The sequence below is a fragment of the Ornithorhynchus anatinus genome, chromosome 21, assembly GCF_004115215.2.
Source record: "Ornithorhynchus anatinus isolate Pmale09 chromosome 21, mOrnAna1.pri.v4, whole genome shotgun sequence".
NCBI classification, from domain to species: domain Eukaryota; kingdom Metazoa; phylum Chordata; class Mammalia; order Monotremata; family Ornithorhynchidae; genus Ornithorhynchus; species Ornithorhynchus anatinus.
In genome coordinates, this window is record NC_041748.1 from 1,747,474 (window position 1) to 1,765,290 (window position 17,817).

The following is a 17,817-nucleotide window of genomic DNA, read 5'->3' on the forward strand; positions in this document are numbered from 1 at the left end:
GGAGGGAGAGAGGGAGGAGAGAGAAATGGGAAGAGAAAAAGAGGGACAGAGAGAGAGAGACACTAGAGGGAGAGAGAAGGATAGGGACAGCCCTCCCTTTCCCAGTCTGATCTCTCCCTTCCCCTCCGCTCCTCCTCTCCTCCCCATTGCTCCTATTCCCTCCCTCTGCTCTACCCCCTTCCCCTCCCACAGCAGTTGTATATAATAATAATAATGTTGGTATGTGTTAAGCGCTTACTATGTGCCAAGCACTGTTCTAAGCGCTGGGTTAGATATAAGGTAATCAGGTTGTCCCACATGAGGCTCACAGTCTTAATCCCCATTTTACAGATGAAGTAACTGAGGCACCGAGAAGTTAAGTGACTTGCCCAAAGTCACATAGCTGAGAGGTGGCAGAGCCAGGATTAGAACCCATGACCTCTGACTCCTACGCCCGCCCTCTTTCCACTGAGCCACGCAATGCTCTATTTCTTTTATTAATGATGTGCAATTATCTATGATTCTATTTATCTATTTTGATGGTTGTGATGCCTGTCTACCTGTTTTGTTTTGTTGTCTGTCTCCCGCTTCTAGACTGTGAGCCCGTTGTTGGGTAGGGATTGTCTCTATCTGTTGCCGACTTGGACTTTCCAAGCGCTTAGTACAGTGCTCTGCACACAGTAAGCGCTCAATAAATACGATTGAATGAATAAATGAAAGAAAGCAAAAGGATGAGAGGCAGGGGGAGAGAAGGAGGGAGAGAGAGAGAGGGAGGGGGAAGAGTGAGAGAAAGGGATAGTGAAAAGGGGTGAGACAGAGAAAAAGAAAGAAAGGGAGAGGGAGAGAAAGAGACGGAGGGAGATAAGGAAAGAGGGAAAGGGAAGAGAGAGAAAGGGAGAGGGGAGAAAGGAAAAGAGAAAGAGAGAGGGGAAGAGAGAGGAAGAAAGAGAAGAGAGGGAGAGAGATGGAGGAAGAGAGAAAGGAAGAGGGGGAGAAAGAGAAGGAGAGGGAGAAAAGAGAAAGGAAAAGGGGGAGAGAGAAGGAGAGGGAGAAAGAGATGGGAAAAGAAGGGGTAGAGGGAGAAGGAGGGAGAAAGAGAAAGAGGGCAAGCATGTGAAACAAAGTGGTTTGCAGAAGGAAAGGTGGGGAGAGAGATGGGCAAGGAGATTTAAATTCCAATTCCAATTTAGATGTAGGCAGCTGAGGGGGATGGAAAGCAAGAGAACGGGGCGGATGTTTCATTCATTCATTCGGTTGTATTTATTGAGCGCTTACTGTGTGCAGAACACTGTACTAAGTGCTTGGAAAGTACAATATAGCAAAAAAGAAAGACAATCCTTGCCCACAACGAGCTCAGAGTCTAGAGGGGGGAAGACAGACATCAATACAAGTAAACTGACATCAGTATAAATAAAGTAAATTACAGAACTATACATAAGTGCTGTGGGGTGAGGAAAGGGGGGAAGAGCAAAGGGAGCAAGTCTCTCCCGGCCCCGACATGCCCCCAACTTCCCTAGTCCCCCCGATATTTTGATCTACGGCAGTTTTTTTAAAAGTTTTCAGGTCCCAACTGGGCCCCATACCTAACCTACTTTCTTTTGCCACATAAATACTTATCCTCAACACTGCCTCTCCACTGAACTCAACTCTCTCTTCTTCCTTTTCCCTCTGCTGATTTTATCCCACTAACCCTCAATGCTGGATCACCTCCACAAAACACATCCTCCACTCTACTTTCTTCCTCTCTGCTGGAAGAAATCCACATCTCAAGTTCATATTCGCCAGTCTGGGTGGGAGGGAAAGCAGGTCAAGAGATTGTAGTCAGAAAGTAGAATTTCAGAATTGGAGAGTCTTAGTTCTTCCCATATATGTCCAAACCCGCTGAAGTCCTCCTCGTACCAGTCTTCTCTAGACCGTAAACTCGTTATGGGCAAGGACCATGTCTGTGGTGGAAGCATAAGGGTCAAGGCCCTAACCCTAGTCAATGCGTCACCAAATCCTGTCGGTCCCACCTTCACAACATCGTTAAAATCCACCCTTTCCTCTCCATCCAAACTGCTGGCTCCTTAAAACAATCCCTCATCCTATCCCGCCTAGATGACTGCATCAGCCTCCTTGCTGACCTCCCAACCACCTGCATCTCCCCACTCCAGTCCATACTTCAATCCGCTGACCGGATCATCTTTCCCCAGAAGCGTTCACAAGTCTCCCCCTCCTCACAAATCTCCAGTGGTTGCCCATCCACCTTCTTATCGAACAGAAACTCCTCACCCCTGGCTTTAAAGCCCTCCATGCCCTCGCCCCCTCCTACCTCACCTCCTTCTCCATCCCAGCCCTCACACTCTGCTCCTCTGGTGCCGCTCAACTTCTCCCTGGGCCCCCATCTCGCCTGCCTCGCCACCGACCTCTCTCCTGGAACCCTCTCCCTCCTCAAATCCGCCAGACAATTCCTCTCCCCCGCTTCGAAGCCTTACTGAAGGCCCATCTCCTCCAAGAGGCCTTCCCGGACTAAGCCCCCCTTTCCTCTTCTCCCACTCTCTTCTGCATTGCCCTGACTTGTTCCCTTTGCTCTTCCCCCCTCTCCCAGCCCCACAGGTCTTACATATAAAGTTGTCATTTTATTTATTTGTACTGATGTCTGTTTATCTGGATTAATGTCTGTCTCCCCCCCCCACCCCCCGATACCGTGAGCCTGTTGTGGGCGGGGATCGCCCTCTTTAATGTTGTATTGGACTTTCCCAAGCCCTTGGTAGAGCGTTCTGCACACAGTAAGCACTTAGTAACTATGACTGAATGAGTGCGTGAATTTGCTCCCTTCTCTCTCGGAACCGTTTCGGGTGTAGGCCTGCCTCTGGTGACCAAGGCCATCCAGTTCACAACACATCTTCACCTTGTTCTCCGGAAATAGCTGAAAACAAGATGAAGCTTTCCCTTTGGAGGGGTTGAGTGGATTTAATCGCAAGATTGAAAATCCCTCCCCAAAGGGTGTTGCTCCCAGTGACTCACGGGAGATAGTCACCCTCTGCCAACACCGGGCCATAGGCTCTCCCAGGGGCTCATGGGAGATAGTCATCGTCCACCACTACTGGTCACTTGGGAAATAGGATGTCCCCAAGGCTCAAGGGAGATAGTCACCCGCCGCCAACACCGGGTGCTTGGGCCATAGGCTCTCCCAAAGGCTCATGGGAGATAGTCTTCATCCACCATTACTGGGCACTTGGAAATAGGATGTCCCCAAGGCTCAAGGGAGATAGTCACCCGCCGCCAACACCGGGTGCTTGGGCCATAGGCTCTCCCAAAGGCTCGTGGGAGATAGTCATCGTCCACCTTGACTGGGCACTTGGGAAATAGGATGTCCCCAAAGCTCATGGGAGATAGTCGCCCTCTGCCAACACCGGCAGAGGCTCTCCCAAAGGCTCATGGAAGGTAGCCACTCTCCACCATTACCTGTTCCTTGAGACCTCAGGCCTATCATCTTGCAAAAATTCCCGTTGTTCACGACCAGCCTTCCTTACCTCCGCCCCGCTGGCAAAAGGGCAGTGCTGGGAGGGGGTCACGCCCCATGGGCCATGGCCCACGGGCCCCATGGGTCACGCCGGCCGGCCAATGGGGCGGGAGCCTCCAGGCCCTACCCCTTGCCAATTGTCCAGAGCAAAGGCGTGAAAGGCTGGCAGGGTGCCAGCCATCCTTGGCCCGCTCCACGCCTCTGTGTGTTTTCCTCCCCTCTCGGGGAAGGGAACAGGTGTGAGAGGGATGGCCTGTATTTACCCAGTGATGCTTGACCTCGGGCTTCCAGGGGCCTGGTCTGCCCTGGGCCCGGTGCCCAAGCGGATTTCAGCCAGTTTGGGGCTGAAGGAAAGGTCGTATGAGTGAGTGGAAAGAGTCAGGGGGTCTGGGATTCAGGAGACGTGGATCCTAGTTCCAACTCTGCTGCTGGCTGGCCGTGGTTTTTTTCTTTTTTTAATGAAATTCGTTAAGCATTTACTATGTGCCAGGCACTGTACTAAGCGCTGGGGTTAAAATGAAAGTGGGGTATTTGTGGCTCAGTGGAAAGAGCAAGGCTTGGGAGTCAGAGGTCATGGATTCGAATCCCGGCTCTGTCACTTGGCAGCTGCGTGACTGTGGGCAAGTCACTTAACTTCTCTGGGCCTCAGTTACCTCGTCTGTAAAATGGGGATTAACTACGAGCCTCACGTGGGACAACCTGATTACCCTGTATCTACCCCAGCTCTTGGAACGGTGCTCTGCACATAGTAAGTGCTTAACATATACCAACATTATTATTATTGTAATTATTTCTATGTGCCAAGCACTGTTCTAAGTGCTGGGGTACATATAAGATAATGGAGTTGGACAAGGTGCCAGTCCCACATGGGGCTCACAGTCTGAATCAACGACATATCAATCGATGGTACTTAGTGAGCGCTCACTATGTGCAGAGAGCCGTCCTAAGCACTTGGGAGAGTCCGATGCGACAGAGTTGGTAGTTATGTTCCCTGTCCTTAATGAGTTAACGGTCTAGAGACACACGAGGTAATCAGGTGAGGGAATGGAGAAATCGGGAGGTGATGAAATTTTGTCTGCTGGGGGCAGTGGGCAGTCTCCACTCCCGCCTGGCACGCGTCTTCTTCGTCCCTCATTAGATTCCCAGCAAATTCTCCGATCGCCCACCGAAAACTCTCGGCCTGTCGCTCCAATTTCTCCCTCTGCCCAGCAGTTTCTCCAACCGCCCACTGAGAACTCTCCGCCTGGCACTCTTTCGTACGTCCCCGGCGAGCAGACACCCAACAGCTTCACCGATTGCCCGCCAAAAACTCTCCACCTGTCACTCCTAAACTCGTCCCCGGCAAAATCTCCGATCGCCCGGTCAGGCCTACCGGCCTGGCACTTCTCCCTTCGTCCCCGCCAAGATGCTGAGGCGATACCCAGCGAGTCCTCCAGTTGCCCAGTGAAAGCTCCCCGCCTGGCCTCCCTCCGTCCATCCCCCACGAGCCGCTGAAGAGATTCTGCTAACCTCTTCGACGCACGCCTCGCCGCCGGCTTCCAAGTCCTCGATCTCCTCGCCGCTCTCCTGCTCCAGCTCGGCCCACACATTTGGTTCCTCTAATGCCAACCTTCTCCCTGTCCCTCCATCTCATCTATCTCACCTCCGACCTCTCGCCCACATCCCGCCTCTGTCCCGGAAGGCCCTCCCTCCTCAAATCCCACAGACCCTGCTCACTCTCCCCTGCTTCAAAGCCTTATGGAAGGCCCATCTCCTCCTCCAAGAAGCCTTCCCCGACTGCGCCCTCCTTTCCTCTTCTCCCTTTCCCTTCTCGTCGCCCTGACCTGCTCCCTTTCTTCATCCTCCCAGCTCCACGCCACTTACGTCCATATCCATCACTGTTTCCCACTGATGTCTGTCTCCTCCTCTGGACCGTTGTGGCCAGGGAATGGGTCTGTTTAGCGTTCTATTGAATTCAGCCAATCGCTTAGTACAATGCTGTGCGCGGAGTCGGCGCTCAATAAATATGATTGAATGAGTGAATGGTGAAGGAGGAGGAAGTTTAGTGCCACCAGAAAGGAAAACGACAACATGAAATGCAGAGAAAATGAAACGTTTATTGGTGGAGGAGGAAGTACAGTGTCACTGGAAAGCCTCCCAGTTAAGGTATAATTTTTGCCTCAGGAGAATTTGATTCCTTGAAATCCGCTCTGTTTTTCTACTCTGAACCATACTGCCGGGGTTGGGGCCCTGAAAAATAAAATCAGTTCTCCAGTCCGCAGAGGTTCCAGTCGGATTCCGTGAAGTTACCGTAGCAAGAGAGCGAAATGTAGGACGAGACTCCCCTGAGAGGAAATAGAATAGTTGTTGTAGTAATGATAATAAGAATAATAATAACAGTGGTATTTGTTAAGCGTTCACCATGTGCCTTAGGAAATAACACATGCTGCTGTTTCTATTCTTGCCATCTCCCAAGCGCTCAGTACAGTGTCCACGGGGTTCGGATTTCCCGTGGGTGTCTTCGGAGAGGGAGGGTCTCACGCCCCGGCCCAAAGCCACACGTACCTGATGGTCTCTGACCTCCCGGAACCCTCTTCGCCTTCACACGACCACGTAGGCTGCAATGGAAGAGGTCTCCTCAGCCTCCAGGACTACTTGGGAACACCTCCCTCCCTCCAATTTCCCACAGCTGCACCCCGAAGTGGAAGACCTCCCCTCTCCCCAACAATAACAATAATAATGTCGGCATTTGTTAAGCGCTTACTATGTGCCGAGCAATGTTCTAAGCGCTGGGGGAGATACAGGGTCGTCAGGTTGTCCCACGTGAGGCTCCCGGTCTTAATCCCCATTTCACAGATGAGGTAACTGAGGCCCAGAGAAGTAAAGTGACTTGACCAAGGTCACCCGGCAGGCAAGTGGAGGAGGCGGGATTAGAACCCACGACTTCCTGACTCCCAGGCCCGGCCTCTCTGTTAGGCAAGCGCTTAACAGATGCTATTATTATTCTATTTTTCTCTGGAAAGATCTTCCACGATGCCTTTTCTCCTCAAACTGCGATCCCCCCCATTTCACCCCAGCCCCGGGAAGTATAGAGAGTTGTGTTCCTGTAGCCCCCCGAGACCCCCGCCACGACCAAGCCCCAGGAGCCAGGTTTTGGGGTGTTGTGGGGGGAGGAAAAGGGTGAGGGGAGAGGGAGATTTACCCAAAAGCTCCATTAGGGCACCGGGATTCAATCCCTCAAGGACGTTGTTGATTATCGGGCATACCTGGAGAGACAGAAGCAAGCAGGAATCGGGGAAGAGTTACAGGGATGAGACGAATTTTCCAGTACCTCAAGGGGACCCTATCCCACCTGAGGATCTCGATGGGAAGCGCTTAACAAATACCATCACCATAATAATAATATTATGATTATTAATAAGGGCAATTTGCTAAGCGCTTACTCTGAGCCAGGTACTGTACTAAGCGCTGGGGTGGACGCAAGCAAGTCGAGTCGGGCTCGGTCCCTGTCCCACGTGGGGTTCACAGTCTCCATCCCCGTTTTACAGAGGAGGGAAGTGAGGCAGAAGAAGAAGTGAAGTGACTTGTCCAAGGTCACGCAACAGACACGTGGAGGATCCGGGATTAGAACCCATGAGCTTCTGACTCCCAGGTCCGGGCTCTACCCACTAGGCCACGCTGCTTCTCATTATTATATATTTGTTCTCTCTCTCTCCCTTTAGACTGTTCACCCCATGTGGGACCGGGACTCTGTTCTGATGATCTTGTATCTCCTCCGGCGCTTAGCACAGTGCTTGACACATAGTAAGTGCCTAACTATGGAGAAGCAGCTTGGCTCCGTGGAAAGAGCACGGGCTTGGGAGTCAGAGGTCACGGGTTCGAATCCCAGCTCTGCCACTTGTGAGCTGTGTGACTGTGGGCAAGTCACTTCACTTCTCTGGGCCTCAGCGACCTCATCTGTAAAATGGGGATGAAGACTGTGAGCCTCCCTTGGGACAACCCCATTACCCTGTATCCACCCCAGAGCTTAGAACAGTGCTCTGCACAGAGTAAGCGCTTAACAAATACCAACATTATTATTAATTTGGATCTACCCCCGCGCCACAGAAATAATAATCATTAACTATTATTACCCTCAACAGTCCAGCAGCGCTCACATTCCCTCCCAAAAGGACTTACGGCGTCCAGGAGGAGGGTGGGCAGTTTTGTCGCTCAGGAGGGAAAGCGTGTTGTCCACCAGGTGTTGGACGTGAAACGGGAGTTTCCTAGACGGGAAAGAAAAACCCGAACGAAGCGGAATGGGGGAGACGTGAGGTTGTTGGAAGTCGTCTAGAACATCCGTCTGAGGCTGGATATCTCCCGCCTAGGCGAAAGGTTGAGGCGAGCAGTGGTGGAAAGAATCCGGGCCTGGCAGTCTTCAATCTTCAATCGTATTTATTGAGCGCTTACTGTGTACAGAGCACTGGACTAAACGTTTGGGAGGGGACAATACAACAATAAAACTTTGGAGTCAGAGGTCGTGAGTTCGAATCCCAGCTCTGCCACTTAGCTGTGTGACTGTGGGCAAGTCACTTGACTTCTCTGGGCCTCAGTTACCTCATCTGGAAAATGGGGATGAAGACTGGGAGCCCCACGTGGGACAACCTGATTCCCCTGTGTCTACCCCAGCGCTTAGAACAGTGCTCTGCGCATAGTAAGCGCTTAACAAATACCAACTTCTTATAAACAGACAACAGCGTTCGGTGTAGCGCTCCGCACACGGTAAGCGCTGAATAAACATCGGTCGATTGGTTGTCAGTCCCTTGCGGGCAGGGATCGTGACTTCCACATCTAAGTACTCAGTACAGTGCTCTGCACGGGGAAGCGCTCAGTAAATACCACTGGTGTTTCCGTTGGTGGATTGTCAGCTCCTTGCGGGCGGGGATGGTGAGTATCACCTCTATTGGACTCTCCCCGGCGTTCAGTACAGGGCTCCACCCCCACGCCCGATCGCGAGGTGGGCCCGAAAAACCCCAAAAGGGTGTCCATCACAGACCCGTCCAGGACACGTAGGTTGAGGCTGCCGGAGTCCTGCTGGCAAGTCTCGACGACCAGTTTGCACCCAAGTTCATCGCAGACGTATTTAGCCTCCGCGAGGATAACCAGATGGACGTTAGCCTGGACTACTTGCCCAATCAGCGTCCTGGGAAAGACGGGAGACCCAACACGATCGATTATTTCTTTATGGTATCGGTTAAGCGCCTACCACGTGCCAGGCACTGTACTAAACGCCGGGGGAGAGACAAGCTAATCGGGTTGGACACGGTCCCTGTCCCACATGGAGCTCACGGTCTTCAGGAGAGAGAGGAGGCACAGAGAAGCCAAGGGACTGGCCCGAGGTCACACAGCAGACGGGAGGCGGAGCCGGGATAATGATAAGAACGATAATGTTGGCATTCGTTAAGCGCTTACTATGTGCAGAGCACTGTTCTAAGCGCTGGGGGAGACACGGGGTCATCGAGTTGTCCCCCGTGAGGCTGACGATCTTCATCCCCCTTTTCCAGATGAAGTCACTGAGGCACCGAGAAGTGAAGTGACTGCCCAAAGTCACACAGGTGGCGGAGTCGGGATTAGAACCCATGACCTAGGACTCCTAAGCCTCTTCCCAGAGAACCCAGCTCTTCTGACTCCCAGAGCCAGATGTGTTCGGCTAGGCCGAGCTGCTTCTGTTAGACTGGGAGTTCTGGGTGGGCCTGACTCAATTCTCTTGTCTCTTCCTCGGTTTAGGCACTCCATAAATAGCATCACCCTCCTCTGAGAACCCCCTGAAACCACTTCTAAGAGGGGGAGAGAAAGGCAGGCTAGTGGCGAGAGCCCGGGCCCGGGAGCCAGCGGGACCTGGGTTCCAATCCCGACTCCATCACCTGCCTGCGGAGTGACCTTGGGCCAGTCACGTCACTTCTCTGGGCCTCAGTTCCCTCATCTGGAAAACGGGCATGAAGACGGTGAGCCCCACGTGGGACGGGGACTGCGTCCAACCCGTTTGGCTTGGATCCACCCCAGCGCTTAGTACAGTGCCTGTAAGCGCTTCCTTAACTGGCATTCGGGCCAGCTCTGCCCCCGCTCTGCTGTGTGATGACCTCGGGCGAGTCTACTTCACTTCTCCACGCCTCGGTTCCCTCGTCCGGAAAATGGGGATGAAGACCACGAGCCCCGTTGGGCCTGGCTTCAACCTGAGTGGCTCGTATCTCCGCTAGTGGCTAGTCCAGTGCCCGCCACGTAGTAAGCGCCTAATACCATAAAAAAAAAAAAAAGGAATGCTGTCAGCCGAAGAGGGAGTTTTCAGCAGGGGACGTTACTAGCCGCCTCCCAGCCCGAAAGGAGGAGGAGGAGGCCAAGGCCACGGGAAGCTCTCAGTCGACGAGACGGATCGATGGATGGATTTACGGCCCAGGGAGCCCCTCCGTCGCCAGATGGATTGATTGAGCGAGGCCGCAACGGCTCGGCAGGACTTACGATTTAATGGCCACCTTGAGGTCGAGGGGAATCCTCAGGGAAACCTCCTTTCCGTCAGCCGAGGGCCGGATGTCGACCGGAAGCTGGTCCACAGCGGTGATCTGAACGCTGACCGGAGACAATAATAATAATAACACTACTGTTGGTATTTGTTAAGCGCTTACTAGGTGCAGAGCACTGTTCTAGGCGCTGGGGTAGACGCAGGGGAATCAGGTCGTCCCCCGTGGGGCTCACAGTCTTCATCCCCATTTTACAGATGAGGGAACTGAGGCACAGAGAAGTTAAGCGACTCGCCCACAGTCACACAGCCGACGAGTGGCAGAGCTGGGATTCGAACTCATGACCTCTGACTCCAAAGCCCGTGCTCTTTCCACTGAGCCATCCATCCATCTTGCTCCCGACCCAGCCCACTCTCCCCCTCAGATCTGCCCCGCCACATCCCCCATTCGTTTATTTCCATTAATACCCGTCTCCCCCACTTGATTACCAGGTCCTTGAGGGCAGGGAACGTGCCCGCCACCTCTGCTCTGTTGGCTTCTCCCAAACGTTTAGTACAGTGCTCGGCACACAGCGAGGGCTCAATGAACACGATCGATCGTCCTCTGGACTGTCGGTCTATCGTGGGCCGGGAAGGTGTCAACCAGCTCCGCCACTTGTCAGCTCTGTGACCTTGGGGAAGTCACTTCACCTCTCTGGGCCTCGTTGACCTCATCCGTAAAATGGGGATGAAGACTGGGAGCCCCCCCCCCCCCGGGGTAAACCTGATTACCTTGTATCTACCCCAGCGTTTAGAACGGCGCTTAGCACATAGTAAGCGCTTAATAATAATAATAGCTCCCTCGTACCGGACTCTCCCAAGCGCTCAGTACAGCGCTCTGCACACAGTAAGTGCTCAATAAATGCTATGAATTGATGGGTAGATCGTCAGTCGCTTGACAGCAGGGGTCGGGTCTACTCTATCGTCCTCTCCCGGGCGTTTAGTACAGTGCTCTGCACCCAATAGGTGCTCAGTAAATACTACTGATGGTCGGGCTGTAAATTCCCGGGAGAGCGCGGATTGCGTCCAACTCTTTAATGCTTAAGAACAGTGCTCTGCTCCCATAAGTGCTCAATAGATGATTAATCGATTCTTAGCTCCTAGAGGAAAGGGATTGTGTCTGCCAACCCCATTGGCCTTTCCTAAGTGCTCAGCACTGCGCTCCACACTGCACTTCCGAGCCAGGTGCTCAGTAGAGAAGCAGCGTAGCTCAGTGGAAAGAGCCAGGGCTTGGGAGTCAGAGGTCGTGGGTTCGAATTCCGGCTCTGCCACCTGTCAGCTGTGCGACTGTGGGCAAGTGACTTGCCTTCGCGGTGCCTCAGTGACCTCATCCGTAAAATGGGAATTAAGACCGTGAGCCTCAAGTGGGACAACCTGTTTACCTTGTATCTATCCCTGCACATAGTAAGCGCTTAACAAATACCAACATTATTATTATTATTATTATTAAATATGATTGATTCTAAGCTCCTAGAGGAAAGGGGTGGTTTCTACTAACTCTGTTGGTCTCTCCCAAGCGCCCAATACGGTGTTCCCCACACAGAAGGTGCTCAGTAAATACAGCTCAGAGTTTCGGCTCCCCGAGGGAGTACCCCAGGGGACGGAGAGAATCAAGTTGTGAGCCCCACGTGGGACAACCTGATGACCTTGGATCCACCCCAGCGCTTAGAACAGTGCTCTGCACGTAGTAAGCGCTTAACAAATACCAATATTATTATTATTATTATCAAGCCACAGATCCCACCAAAATGACCACCGTCCTCCCCTCTCCCACAGGAGCCCTCTTCCCCCGTCCCACTCACTCGATGATTTTATTCAAGAGGCCCAACGCCGAACCCACGATTCCCTTCGGCCGGAGAACGTTCAAGAGATTCAGGTTTCCGAGCTGACCTAGGAGGTTGTTGCCATCAAGGCCCTGCTGAATGCCTGAAAAATATGCCCGGGGGGATCAGACGGTGGTCCAAGGGATCAGTCGTAGCTCGGGTTGTATGATCCCGACCCCATTTCCTCACGGAATCGCCCCCAACTCGTGCCCTAATCTTTGAAAACCGGAAACAGAAGGATGGGCCTTTACGCAGGAAATTAAGTTGACCGGGAAGGGGAGCCGGAGAAAATAGCAGAGGAGGAAAGAAGGAGAGACAGAAGAAACAGGCGGCAGGGTATTCCTTTCTCCTTCTCTCTTCTGTAGAGGAGCAGCACGGCCTAGGGGCAAGAGCCCCCGGCTTGGGAGCCCGAGGTCGCGGGTTCTAATCCCGGCTCCGTCCTGGTCTCCTGTGTGACCTTGGGTCAGTCGCTTCACTTCTCTGGGTCTCAGCGACCTCATCTGGAAAATTTGGATTGAGACTGCGAGCCCCACGTGGGACTACCCGACGACCTCGCATCTACCCCAGTGCTTGGCACAGAGTACGCGCTTAACAAACCGAGGAGCAGCTTAGTGGAAAGGGCACGGGCTTGGGAGTCGGAGGTCATGGGTTCGAATTCCGATCTGCCACTTGTCAGCTGGGTGACTTTAGGGAAGTCACTTCGCTTCTCTGGGCTTCAGTTGCCTCACCTGTAAAATGGAGACTAAGACTGTGAGCCCCACGTGGGACAACCCGATAAACTCGTATCTGCCCCAGCGTTAAGGACAGTGCTTGGCACATAGTCAATGCTTAACAAATACCATCGTTATTATTATTATTCCACTCCCCCACATAAAGCCCACAATAGGCATTTGGGGAATTGATCCCCCCCCCACTCCCTTCGGCCTTTTCCTCCGCATCAGCTCCAGAATCCACGGCTTCCGTCCACCTCGCCGGTCCGAGCCCTCGTCCCCTCCCGACTCGATTCCCGCGTCAGCCTCCTCTCTGACCTCCCTGCCTCCAGCCTCTCCCCTCTCCAGCCTGCGGCTCGCTCTCCGCCCGGATCGTTCTCGTCCACGACATCGTGCCTCAAAAATCTCCGACGGCATCCCGCCCCTCTCCGCATCGAGTAGAAACCCCCTCACCGTCGGCTTTGAGGCGCTCGATGAGCTCGTCCCCTCCTACTTATCCTCTCTCCTCTCCCCCCGCCCCCCAGCTCGCACCCTTTCCTTCTCCAACGTGCTTATCGGGACTGGATCTCATCTCTCTGACCCTCGCTCGAGTCCTCCCTCCCACCCGAAACTCCGTCCTCCTTCATCTCTGACAGATGGCCGCTCTCCCGACCTTCGAATGCCTCCTTAAAATAAAATCACGCTTCCTCCAGGAAGCCTTCCCCGATTCACCTCTCCTTTCCCACCTTATTTCCCTCCCCCACTGTCACTTTGGCAATTTCTCATCACCCAAGCTTGGGGGGGGGGGGTCTCACTACCCTCCCTTTCGCCTTACACCTGTATCCACATCTTTATACAAATACCAACATTATTATTATTATTATTATTATTATTATTATTATCATCCTACCCTATGACTTCCTCCTCCCGGGATAAGACAGGGAGGGGGGTGAACTTACTCCCAAGGATTTGACTCGTGGAGATCTCGACGGACGAAGCCGTGGCGAGAAAGCCGCACAAGACGACGAGTCCACACAACTGAAACATCTTTTCTCGCCGCCTGTGGAGAAGCCGGAAAAACAGAATGAAAGAGAAAAGATTCGGGCGATCGCATTGACCTAGGGAGAAGGTGAAAGACGGAACGTACGTACCACCTCTTTAAGTTAATAATAATGACGGTGATATCTGTTAAGCGCCGTGTGTCAAGGACTGTTCTAAGCGCTGGAGGGGATGCAGGCTTAATTAGGTTGGACCTAATTGTCCCACGCGGAGCTCGCAGTCTTCATCCCCATTTTGGAGACGAGGGACGGAGGCTCAGAGAAGTGAAGTGACCTATCCAAGGTCCCACAGCAGACAAGGGGCGGAGCCGGGATGAGAACCCAGGTCTTTCGACTCCCAGCCCTGAGCTCCATCCACCTGGACCACGCTGCAACCCGATGGGGAAGATACCGTTTTGAGCCGTTTGCCAATCAACCAGACGTACTTATCGAGTGCTTCCTGTGCGCAGAGGACTGTCCTAAGCGCTAGGGAAAGGACAACCCCCCTCCCTGTCTTACCCCGGGAGGAGGAAGTCATAGGGTATGATGATGATAATAATAATAATAATGTTGGTATTTGTATAAAGATGTGGATACAGGTGTAAGGCGAAAGGGAGTGTAGTGAGACCCCCCCCCTCCAAGAGAAGCAGCGTGGCTCAGTGGAAAGAGCATGGGCTTTGGAGTCAGAGGTCATGGGTTCAAATCCCGGCTCGGCCATTTGTCAGCTGTGTGACTTTGGGCAAGTCACTTAACTTCTCGGTGCCTCAGTTCCCTCATCTGTAAAATGGGGATGAAGACTGTGAGCCCCATGTGGGACAACCTGATTCCCTTGTGTCTACCCCAGGGCTCAGAACAGTGCTCGGCACCTAGTAAGCGCTTAACAAATACCAACAACATAACCCCAGAACAGATGCGTCCCCTGCCCACGGTGAGCTTCCAGTCTTCAGCGGGAGACCGCTATTAATACGAATAAATAAATTACGGCTCCGGACACCAGCGGTGGCTCTTACCCTACTCTGATCCCGGACCTGCTTCTCCTCCTCCTCTTCCTCCGCCTGGGTAAAAGATCTGGGAAAATGCTCACCCCCTAAATACCCCAAACCCGCTCCGAGATGGAGGAAGGAAAAGCCCGGGAAGCCAAGATCGGTATTTGGACTGCAGACACGGTTGGGAGCCATTCGAGGCCTTCTCCAATATCAATAATGATCGGCGGAGGAGATGGGACGAGGAGGGATTCTCCGTCCGAGTGACAAAGAAAAGGGAAGTTCGGAGGCCGTGACTTTTTGGGGTTGGCTCTGCCTGGCGTCCGGGTGAAGGGGAAATGGGTGGAAGAGGCTCTCATAACTCGGCCGGGTCGCCGGACGTGATTCATTCGTTCAGTAGTATTTACTGAGCGCTTACTATGTGCAGAACACTGTACTAAGCCCTTGGAATGGACAACTCGGCAACAGATAGAGACCGTCCCTGCCCGTTGACGGGCTTACAGTCTAATCGACGTGATGGATAGCTCTTTGGGGAAAATGGGCCTTCAGGGATGAGAGAATATTATTGGAATAATAGTAATAATAAATGATGGTATTTGTTAAGCGCTTACTACGTGCCAAGCACTGTTCTAAGAGCTGGGGGAGATACAGGCTGATCAGGTTGTCCCCCCTGGGGCTCACAGTCTTCATCTCCGTTTTACAGATGAGGTCACTGAGACACAGAGAAGTGAAGTGAGTTGCCCAAAGTCACCCAGCAGACGTGGGACGGAGCCGGGATTAGAACCCAGGTCCCAGACCCGGGCTCTTTCCCCTAGGCCACGCTGTTTCTCTAAGAGAAGAGAAGTGACTCGTCCAAGGTCACACGGCAGACAAATGGCAGAGCCGGGATTCTGGCGTGCCAGGCCTGCCGCGTGTCCTGGGTGGAGTCGCTTCACTCCTCTGGGCCTCAGTTGCCTCCTCTGTAAAATGGGGATTGAGACCGCGAGCCCCACGTGGGACGGGGACCGCGTCTAACCCGATTTGCTCCTATCCACCCCAGCGCTTAGTACAGTGCCTGGCACATAGTAAACGCCTACCAGGCACCTCAATCATTATTATTATTATTATCAGGTGCCGTCCGGGCTTCTTTCTCCGTCCCTCCTGCCAAACCACAGCCCCCGGGTGAAACAAGGAGAGTTTATACTTTGCCAGTGACACTTAAATCCCCGCTGGGTTGTTGAAAAGCCCCTAGAGGGAAAAATCCTGGCAGTTCTTTCCTTTCGCATCCAGATCCTCCTGCAAACGTGATTTCCTTGTCTGATTTCAAAGCCCCAGCGCTGAAATCCAAGGGTAACGTCGGCTTCGAAAAGTCATCGAAGTCACCCGTCCGTCGCCTTCAGAATTTCCCAAGATATTCGTGCCCCTCCTTGGAAAACAGCAGACTTCATTCGTTCTTACGTTGATTCAGTTTTGATTAGTACAGTGCTAGACACATAGTAAGCACTTGACGCGTGGCTCAGTGGCAAGAGCACGGGCTTGGGAGGCAGAGGTCATGGGTTCGAATCCCGGCTCTGCCACCTGTCAGCTGCGTGACTGTGGGCAAGTCACTTCACTTCTCTGGGCCTCAGTTCCCTCATCTGGAAAATGGGGATGAAGACTGGGAGCCTCACGTGGGACAACCCGATGCCCCTGTATCTCCCCCAGCGCTTAGAACAGTGCTCTGCACAGAATAAGCGCTTAGCAAATACCAACATTATTATTAAATACCATTGAATGACTGATGACTGTACTTTCTCAAACTCTTAGTCCTGTGCTTTGCCCGCAGTAAGCGCTCGATTAAAAACCACTGAGGGATTGATTAATCGATTCAGCTCCTGCTCTTTAGCTGGCGATTGTTGGCCTCTGGCGGCAGGTGCCCAACCCTGTGCTAAGCGCTGCGCTAGATACGAGTTAATCAGGCCGGACACAGCCCCGTCCCTCACGGGACTCACAGTCTAAGGAGGAGAGAAAACAGGGATTGAAACCCCATTTTATGGACGAGGAAGCAATATTAGCGATCGATTTATAGATTAATAAATTTGCGGGGAGGGATTATGTCTACGTGAGAAGCAGCGGGGCTCAGTGGAAAGAGCCCGGGCTGGGGAGTCAGAGGTCATGGGTTCGAATCCCGTCTCTGCCACTTGTCAGCTGGGTGACTGTGGGCGAGTCACTTCACTTCTCTGGGCCTCGGTTCCCTCATCTGCAAAATGGGGATGAAGACTGTGAGCCTCACGTGGGACAACCCGATGCCCCTGTATCTACCCCGGCGCTCAGAACAGTGTTCGGCACATAGTAAGCGCTTAACAAATACCAACATTATTACTAACGCTCTTGGACTCTCCCGAGTGCTCAGTACAGTGTTTGGAAGGGAATAGGTGCTTAATAAATACCACTGACTGTTAAATTAGAAGCTCCTTGAGGGAAGGAATCCTGCCCGCCTACGCTGGTGGACTGTCCCAAGTGCTTAGTACAGTGTTCTGCACGCGGTAAGGGCTCGATAAATATGATTGACTATGACCGTAAACTTCTTGAAGGCAGAGCCTGTGACTACTGTCTAGGATTCTCCCAAGGGCTCAGCACAGTGTTCTGCACACGGTAGATGTCAGCTCTTTGAGGGCAGGGATTGGGTCTACTCACTCTGTTGGACTCCCCCAAGCACAGCACTCAGAACTCAAAAGTGCTCAATAAAGCCTTTTGCATGATTTATTCGATGTAAATAAGCTTTGAGAGGAGGGAGGTGCTCAGTAAATCCTATCGAATGATTCATTCGTTGTAAATAGTCTTTGAGAGGAGGGATTGTGTCTGAACTGGGTTTAAAACAGGCTCTCAGTACAGTACTAATAATCATAATAATTACAGTATTTGTTAAGCGCTTAACTATGTGCCAGGCACTGTACTAAGCGCTGGGGTGGATACAAGCGGATCGAGTTGGACACAATCCCTGTCCCACCTGGGGCTCAGGGTCTCAATCCCCATTTTCCAGATGAGGTAACTGAGGCCCAGAGAAGTAAAGTGACTTGCCCAAGGTCACACAACAGACAAGTGGCGGAGCCGGAATTAGGACTCTGCCCCCGGTAAGTGCATAATACATAGTTATTTAATATATCGTGTTTATATTAACATCTGTCTCTCCCTCTCGACTGTCAGCTCAATGTGGGCGAGGAATGTGTCTATCGACTCTTGTATCGGAGTCTCCCAAGCGCTTAGTACGGTGCTCTGCACGTAGTAACTGCTCAGAAAATGCCATCGATTGACTGATTGACTGACTTATG